Below are 9171 nucleotides of genomic sequence, written 5' to 3'. Positions count from 1 at the left end.
GAATACACGGTGCCTCTGGGCCAGTCACAATTGGATGCTTCTGCCACTCTTTCCCAGTCAGGCTCACCTCAGCCTCCAGCAAAGTCAATTCCTGTGATCCCCCTGTCACCCCAGCAATAGAAACAGGCTCTTCCCCAACATGTTCTGATGGTATTAGGGTGACCTGTGAACCAGTGTCAACTAATGCCCTATGTTTTTGTGGCTCTGATGTGCCAGGCCATGGGATCCACACCGTCCAAAAGACCCGGTTTTCCCGTGCCTCTCCCTGGCTAGAGGCAGGGCCCCTCTAGCACTGGTTATTATTTCCTTCCTGGGCATACATGTTGGAGGTTCCCTCAAGGGGATCTGACAAATCATCCTCCCTTTTGTAATACCCTGCATCTTGGTTATGGGAAGTTGAGGCTACCTTCACTTTAGTGGAGCTCCTTTGGTTAGTGTTTCCCTCCTTGAGTTGACGCACCTGCGCTGCCAGGGCAGAAGTGGGTTTCCCATCCCACCTCCTCATGTCTTCCCCATGGTCACGCAGAAAGAACCACAGGTCCGCTCGTGGGGTGTATCCTCTCTCCCTAGCTGGGGGACGTTGGGCTTTAACTCTGGGATCTGTGACTCGCACTGGTGCTGCATTGACCTTCCTCATCTCCTCCCTCACCCCTCTTATCTCCTCCTTGAACTCCTCTCTGAGTTCCCTAATCACGGCAGAGACCTGAGCCTGCATTGGGCCATTCATTATACTCTCAAAATTTCTGAGCTTATCGGCAACAGAACCCACTGTCTCGTGGTTGGTGTCAGCATTAATGGCTGCAATGAATGTGGTGTATTGAGATGGCCCCAGGTGTGCCAGATTCCACAACATCTGCCCTGTGCACCTGACCTTGTCGGGGTCATTGTCATGTTGTCCACCCCTCCCAAAGAGTACTTCCAGTATTGCTACTTCTCTCAGCTGTTGGATCCCCTCCTCAGCGGTTTTCCAGCGCATTCTATGGTGGTGCTCCTGCATTCTCTCTCTATGGACAAACCTCTCTCTTACACTCATTAAAAGCCGCTCCCAGAGGGAAAGGGGGCCTCGTTCCCTTACGAATATGTGATCCACACCTGAGTCCTGGGTTAGGGGTCCCAAATTCCTTGCCTCAGTACCATCCAGCTGCACACCTGTACCCATAAGGTCCCAGACCCGCAGTAACCACGTTGTAAAAGCCTCACGGCCCCTTCATACAACATCTTTACGCAGAGTACGGAGACTCTCGTATGACAGGGACTCTGTGACGATCTCAACCTCTGGCTCCCCTGCTGGTTGTGAGGGCCCTGCTTTCTGATCATTATTATCTAGGTGCTTTGTTTTCACCTTAGACTTTCTAGTTTCCACGGGGGCAACTGCTGCTGGCTGTGAGTGCCCTTGCAGTTCAGCTGGAGCCTGGAGAGATGTAACATTTGTGGGTTCCACTGCTGCACCATCAGGTTCTCCCTCTTTAAGGCAGAGGGAGAGTTTCTCAAGAGCTGGGGAAAGGTACTCCTTCAGCATTTGGCCCATCTCCTTCACTAGAAACCCCACCCACTCTGGATGGTTCCTTTCTGAGGTGAGCTCTGGGGCAGAATCAGGCTCAGGGGCAACATCCTTAACCTCTGGGGCAGAATCTTTAGTCTCTGGGGCAGAATCCTTAGTCTCTGGGGCAGGGGCAGGGTCAGTCTCTGGGGCAGAGTCCTTAGTCTCTGGGGCAGAGCCAGGCTCTGGGGCAGGGCCAGGCTCTGGGGCAGGATCCCTATTCCTTGGGGGACGTATCAGGGTTGTCATCCAAGTCAATCTCCCCTCATCTCGGAATGTTAAATAGAACAGGTTTACAAGGCCTATTAGCAATGTCAGCCACTGTATGACATCATTACTGCTTAGAAGAGATTTGAACCCCTCAAAAGCTGGTGGAGCAGACCCAAAAAACTGTGTAAGGGGTTGGGACAAAATTTTCCCTGGTGTCATATCCTCACAGTATGTACCATTATTAAAGTAGCCCCAAAAACATACAGTTAGAGTGTGATAGCTCCGAATCCATGTGCCCACCTTCCAGAGGAAGTTAAAAATCCATGAATTTCTCACGTTATCAGCCCACAAAAGGAACTGGATAATAGTTACAGCAGCCTGAGTTATAGGACCCATGTTCAAGTAAGGGATTGCAAATGGGAGAGATAAAGCTGTGGCCACATGGAGCCCAAACCACGGTAAGCTGGACAACATGATGCCACCTAACACAAAACTGAGGTAACTCAAGAACTGTTATTCCTTTTTCACCCTTTTCTCTCAATGCCCTCGGGCCCCACGTTGGGTGGCCAAAATCTGTCCTGGTTTGAAGGACAGGTGTTTGCCAAGGAAAGCAGAAGCTTCCCCTTGGACTGAAAGAAAATGTGATTCTTCCGATTATTATAATTTTGGAATTAAGAGAGCTCTCAGGCAAAGACATGGGGGTAGGAATAACAGTTCTTTACTAGTATATTTAACAAGACAAACAAGAACAACAAGAGCTATGAAATTACCCACAAACAGAACAGTAACTCAGTCCCAGTGTTTTTTGGCTGCAGGCACCTTTTCCCTGAGCTGCAGTTCCCAGTGCTGGGGGCGGGCAGGTCCCGCAGAGCCGCAGGAGGGCTGGGGGTGATGGCAGAGCTGTCCCAGGGGGAGAGAGAGATGGAGAGAGAGAGCTCTCCGCTCACGGTGTCGGTCCCGGTGCTCAGTAGAGTGCTGGATGGTGGTAGTTCACAGCGAGAAGACAGCCGGGCAGGGTCCGATGGTGGTTTCCCGACGCAGGGATGGGACACCGGCGGCGATCGTCCTTCTCGTCCGAACTCCGCGGGGGAAATGGGCCGAGACCCAGCCTTCCGCTTCCTCTTCTGGCTGTTTGAATCTCGCGGGGTTTCACTCTTCCCTCCCGTCCCCTCCCCCTTGTCACCAGGGCCCAGTCAACAGGTATCTTAGCATGACAATGGGGGAAATTCCACAGAGGGAAAAAAAAGAAAGAACTAACCCTCAACACAAGCCCAGCATGTCCAGGAAAGAGGGTCCCATGCGGGTCCAGGGCCATACTGCTGCTGCCCCACCCTGCAGGAGCAGCAGCCAAGGGGCCAACACTTGCCCCTTCCCCACCCACCTTGTCTGTGGGGAAGCCACCACAGCCCAGGGAAACCCTATCCCTGTCCTCTGCCAGCAGCTGTCCCTGTCCCCAGAGCCCCAGAGTCCTCCATCCCAGCCTGCCCGTCCCCCCACCCCTCCGTTCCTATTGCAGAGCCCTGGAGTGGGCAGGGACAGCTCAGGAGCCAGGTTTGTTCTCCTACAATAGGAGTTTATTAACAGACATTGTAATTAACAAACCATCCTAGCAACAGACAAACACAAAAATATTAATAACAATAAAGTGTTTACAGTAAACAAAAAATATGGAAGACCATAAATAAAAAATACTTATAGCAAAAAACAAAACAAAACCATTTGTAACAATAAACAAACGCAAAACCAATCTTAACTCTAAATACCTTCCCAAACACATCCTAACAAACAAGAGCAAGCCGAGGCGCATCCCTGGCCAAGGGAACTCTTCCTACAGTTGTTCCCCGGTGGGATGCATGGATGGATGGATGGATGGATGGATGGATGGATGGATGGATGGATGGTCACAGGTCCCGCCCGCGGACCAAGAGCTCCCGCCGGCCGCGCCGGCTCTGCCCGCGGAATTTGCGCAGCTCCTCCTTGAACGCCGGGTGCGCCATGGGCCGATAGTCCCGGGGCTCGCAGTGGCTCTGCAACGCACGGCTCCGTCAGCCCCATTGCAGGGAAGGGGCTCAGAGCCAGAACTGCCCCTCCCCACTGCCGTGCGCCCCCCTCAGCTCCTGCCAGCGAGGGGACACCGGGAGGGGACTCACCGGGAACTGGAAGAAGAACTCGCGGTACCCCCCGTTCAAGACATAGAGCTCAGGGTACTGCAGCTGCGGGTACTCGTGGCAGGACCGATCCCTCTCCCGCAGGAACTTGCACCTGTGACTCAGGGAAAGGCCACGGGATCAGCCCCGTGCGGGGATCCAGGCGTGCCTGGGGGACGGGCAGACCCCAAAGTGCCCTCCCCCCACCGAGGCATCGCTCACATTTTGGGGCCCCTTTCAACAGAGAACTCGCAGTGGAAGATGACGATCACCCTCTTGCTGCTGTCCAGCGCCACACTGGGCTGCTCCAGCAGGAATTCCTCCACATCCCGCTGCAGCGGCAGGTTGACAGCACCCTGGGGACGGACACACGAGGCACCTTTCTCCACTCTGCCTCCCATTTCATTTTCTGCAGGGACCCACGGACGCTGCCCCACAGCCTCCCCCACTGTCATGCTCCTCTTTCCAGCTGGGAATCAACCTTTTAGGGAGTGTCTTGACACTCCCCTTGGGGCTGCTCTGTCCCTCTGGGCAGCTCTGTACCCTTCCTGAGGGGCTGCTCAAGCTCTCTGGAGGCTCAGAGTACCTCTGGTGAGGCTGCTTTACTCCTCTCTGGGAGCTCTATATCTTTGCTTCATCTCTCAGAGGGTACTCAACAAATCCCGGGCGATCCTGAACCCCTTGCTGGCGTTATGCTCAACCCCTCGTGGCGGTTCCTCCCGTTCCTCCCAGTCCCAGGAGCACAGAGGGCGGGGGGAGCGTGGAGTTCTGACCGTGATGTGGCCCCCCTCGTATTCGTAGGGGTACCGGCAGTCCACCACGATGCTGCTCTCGAGGAAGCTGCTGAAGTGCCCCGTCAGCACTGCCACCAGCTGCGGGGGGAACAAGTCACCAAGGGGGGACACACGGGGGCAGGTGGGGGGTGGAGTAGGCAGGCAGCCCCTTGGGGGGCCTGGAAAAGGGTCACTGTCCCCTTACCGTGCCAGGGGAGATGTACTTCAGGCTTGGGTCCTTCCCTTCCACCGTCGGCAGGAGGTGAGGCTGGAGGAGAGAGGATGCGGGGTCATCCCTGTCCTAGGGACACGTCCTGGGGGTGGCACCTGTCCCCCCAGCCCAGGAGCTCCCAGTGGTCAGTTCTGCACCCGCAGGAGGGGAAAGGGCAGATACATGTGGCCGTGGCATTGGCATGGACCCAGAGGAGCAGTGATGGGGCTCTTTATCCAGTGCAGGGACTGCATGCTGGGCAGTCACAGCCCTGTGTCCCCAGCCAAGGGCCACCAGCTGGCTTTGGGCTCTTGCAGGGCTCCAGTGATGGTCCCTGTTCCCAATAATGCAGCCCTGCCCCATCCTCGTGGCTCTACCATGGAGAAGTCCCCAATGAGCTCCTGCTCATCGCTGGCCAGCACTTTCTCCATCTCCTCAAGCTGGGCGGATCTGGAAGGCTCCAGCCCCACTCCCTGTGGAGACACACACAGCCCCAGATGACATCAGAGGCTCTGGAACAGCAGGGACGTGGCCCAGTGCTGCTGGACAGGCTGGTCCCACTCCTCCCCTTCCCCATCACCCACCAACTGCACCGAGGCCTCCTGGTCAGGACTGCCAGACACCCTCTTCTGCTTCTTAGCCTTGACAGGGGTGCCCCTGTGCGAGGGCTGTCCCCGCTTCAGGACGGGCCTGGGGACACTGCCGGGCAGCCAGGACGAGCGGAAGAGCTGCCGGCACTGGCTGCGCTTCCCCGCACGCTGTGGGGAGAGCCCGTGCTGCTGCCTGGGCTGTTGGGAGCCCCCAGCAGCAGGGCTGGTGCTGCTCACCAACCAGCCCCCACCTCAGGGACCTTGGGCCCCTTTGGAGACCCCGAGAGGGGACTGTGGGGCTCCATCCTATGCCAAAGGCTGCCACATACCAGCTTTGCCTCCTCCTTCTTCATCACTGGCGTGGTCAGCCCGTTCTCCATCCCCTGGCACATGGTGGCATCGCTCTGCCAGAGCACCAGCTGGGGGGACTTGGGGGAGAAGCAGAGGAGATGGTGAAGGGGACAAGTCCTGTCAGCTGCTTTCCACCCCCAGGCAGGGATGGATCCCGTACCCAAGCTCCATCCACCTCCCAGTGCATTCCAGGCTTGCAGTCAGGGTGTCCCAATGACCTCCCAGCCCGCCCATCTCCCACATCCGCAGGCCCCCACCCATGGGGAGGTTGTGGCGGCAGCTCCAACGCGTCCAGCCGCAGGATCAGCCATTCTTGGTGCCCTCCCGAGCCCTCCAGTCTCTCACCAGCAGTTCTGGTGTGCGGGAAGGGCTCTTGGCAAGAAGGTTCCTCCTGGCAGCCCCATGGCCGGCGGGCAGCCGGTCCCGCTGGCCCGGCCTCTGCAGCTTTTTGGGGCCAAAGCCCTCCTGCAGCGGGGGAAGACACGGGATCAGCACCCCTCTGCCCCCTCCCTGACCCCCAGGTCCCGCTGCCCCCTCATCCTCGGGCTCCGTCTGGCGCTGCTGCACTCTGTCCCTGCGCACCTGGAGCTGGGAGATGTCCTTCAGGACCGGTCTGGCTTCCAGCTGACACTTCTGTGGGACAGCCAGGGGGTGAGAGGTGCTGCACAGGTGCGGGATCCCTGCCCCCGCTGCTGGCTCCATCTTCCTCGTCCCTGCTCGTCCCGGGACTCGGCAGGATCCTGCACAGCCTCCAGCACCTACCGGCAAGGAGTGCATCCTCGGGCCAAGGAGCTTCCTGCTGCAAGAGGAGGGAAAGGAAAGGGTGGAATGAAAGCGCTGTGTCCCAGCCCTCTGCCACTGTCACCTCTGTCCCCTACGTCCTCAGGGTGGGGTAACAGCTCCCCGGGGCAGCCACAGCTCCCCAAAGGAACCTGGGGCAGGTACTGAACGAACACCAATGGCCTGAGTGGGACCCCAGGAGGGGCACGGGGACAGCCTGGCTCTTGGGTCTGGGACAGGGACAGCCTGAGCACGGGGACAGCCTAGCATTCGTGTCCTGCCGCAAGGACACAGCCCCTCCACTTACTCTTTGAGACGTCTCCCAGAGTTCGGCATCATTTTCTGGAAGCTGTGGGGAGAGCAGAGATGAGCTTTATGGGGGGATGGCATCCGCATCCCTGCCCAAGCAGCCCAGGTTGTCACCTCCCAGACACAGACTGGGGGACACAGCCGGGCTTAGACCGAGCCCTGCTGCTCAGGAGAGGCAGGGCCAGGGCCAGGGCCAGGGCCAGGAGGTGTCCCCGGGGGACACGGGGATGGGGCCACTCACTTTTCCCTCACGGCTGCGGAGCTCTGCTGTGTGGGGGAGTCCGGTGCCAGTGCTGCGGGAACAAGGGACAGGGATAGCCGCGGTGTGGGGATCGGGGAGCTGGCCGCAGCCCAGGACACCGGGCAGGATGGGTCCGTGCAGGGAGGCCCCCAGCAGGCGGGTGGCAGCGCCGTCGGGAGCAGCGGTCCCGCATGGAATGCTGCGCGTCACCCCGAGCAGGGTCCCCAGCGGAGCGGCTCCTGGCCGAGCCCCAGGGACCGCAGGCACGGGCTCCTGCCCATCACTCCCCAAAAAGCCTCGAGCCCCTCGGACCCCCCTCCCACACCTTCGGCACGACCCCAGAGCCAGCAGCGGTTGGGGACGGCTGTGGGGCGGAGCAGCCGCAGTCCCTCACCTGGATCCGTGGGCTGCGAGGACACCGAGTCCCCGGGGCAGTCCGAGGCCAGCGGCTCCGGGGACAGCGTGTGCCACAGCCGCGGGAGGGGCAGCGCCCCGCGTCCCCTCTGAGGGGTGTCCTGGTACCTGCGGGCGGACAAGTGTCGGTGACACGGGGCAGTGTCCGTGGCCCGGGTGCCCCTTCTTGGCCCGGCGAGGCGGGGGCAGGAGCTGAAGGAGGGATCCCAAAAAGCGTCCTTTGGCACGAGCCCCGGACAAAGGCACCCCGGCCACCCCCGTCACCTGTCCGGGACCGCCGGGTCAGCCCTATCCAGTGACAGCGGCGTGAGCGCGGCTGTGCCCGGGGAGGGCAGAGGGGAGATGGCCGCCAGCCCGCGGCCACCGCGCAGTGACATGGCCCGGGCAGGGACCGAGAGAGCGAGCTCCGGCAAGTAACCGGGGACGGGGGACAAGAGACGGCAAGAAGTAAGAGGTGCAAAGAGATGGCAGTGAGAGGCGGGAGTTGATAAAAGGCGATAAGAGGCGATAAAAGGTGACAAAAAGTGATAAAAGGTGGCCGGAGGCGACAGGAGGCGAGCAGAGGTGACAGGTGCCACCCGCGCCGCTCCCGCTTAGAGCAGTAACAGGAATAACAACACCAGCGGCAGCCGCAGCCAATGGGAGGCCGCGGCGCGCACGAGGCGACTCCCCCAGCCAATGGGAGGTCGCAGTGGGCGCGAGGGCCAAAGAGAGGCGCGCGAGGCGCTTGGGGGCGGAGCCGCAGACGAGGGGGCGGTTTCAGAGGCGAAAGGGGGCGTGTCCAGCAGAAAAAGGGCGTGGCCAGCAGGAAAAGGGCGTGTCCAGCGCTGCCCTCACGACGGGCGGGGCCGCGCCCTGTCAGTGCAGGGGACACTCGGTCCCTCCCGTGTCTCCTGCAGCGCGACAAACTTGTGCCCTAATGCCACCCTCACAACCCCGACTGCCACATGCAGCCACAAGAACGCAAGCTTGAAATCTTGGACCTTCTTAATAGCGGACTTTCTTTTTTTAAAGGCGGCTGTGCATGGCCTGCTCTGTGTACCAGCCAGAAAACTCTTATTTCTGTATTAAACGTAACCAAAATCAGTTAATTGTGCTTAAAGCTGCTTGATTCCTTTGCTCTTGCAAGCACGCCCTTGAGTCCCTAGTGTTTATTTCCCCTGTGCTTCCAGCCTGCCTCAGTTTCCTCATGGATGCGCCAGAAGTGTTGGAATTTTAAGAGAGCTAAGTAGAGACCTGGGTGGGGGGGGGGGGGGGGGCGGAAATCACAGTCTGGAACTAATCTCGCTTTTCTCCCACTTGGAGATCAAGCGTGCCGAAGGAGCCCAGCCCCACGGGTGTTTGGAGTCCAAACTTCACGGGTGTTTGGAAGGCGCTGTTCCACTGCTGAGAGCCAGCAGCTCTGACACAGCCCTGCAAAAAGCACCAGTTCCTCCTGCTAACAGCAAATTCTATGTATTTTTACGTGTGTATATATATATATATATATATATATATATATATACACACATTTATATATAGAACAGGAATTCTGAGAAAGCTCTGTGCCACTCTAGTGACATTTTATGCTGTTCAAGTATTGTCAACTGCTGCCTTAAAACATTT

At 58.6% G+C, this 9171-nt stretch overlaps 1 pseudogene; it reads right to left on the bottom strand.

The window, feature by feature from the left end:
- Positions 1 to 3651: 3651 nt before the first annotated feature.
- Positions 3652 to 7943, bottom strand: LOC134056808 (M-phase inducer phosphatase 2-like; annotated as a pseudogene).
- Between the last annotated feature and the right edge of the window lie 1228 nt (positions 7944 to 9171).

The sequence above is a fragment of the Cinclus cinclus genome, chromosome Z (genome assembly GCF_963662255.1).
Source record: "Cinclus cinclus chromosome Z, bCinCin1.1, whole genome shotgun sequence".
NCBI classification, from domain to species: Eukaryota; Metazoa; Chordata; class Aves; order Passeriformes; family Cinclidae; genus Cinclus; species Cinclus cinclus.
This window is presented reverse-complemented; position numbering and strand designations above follow the sequence as displayed.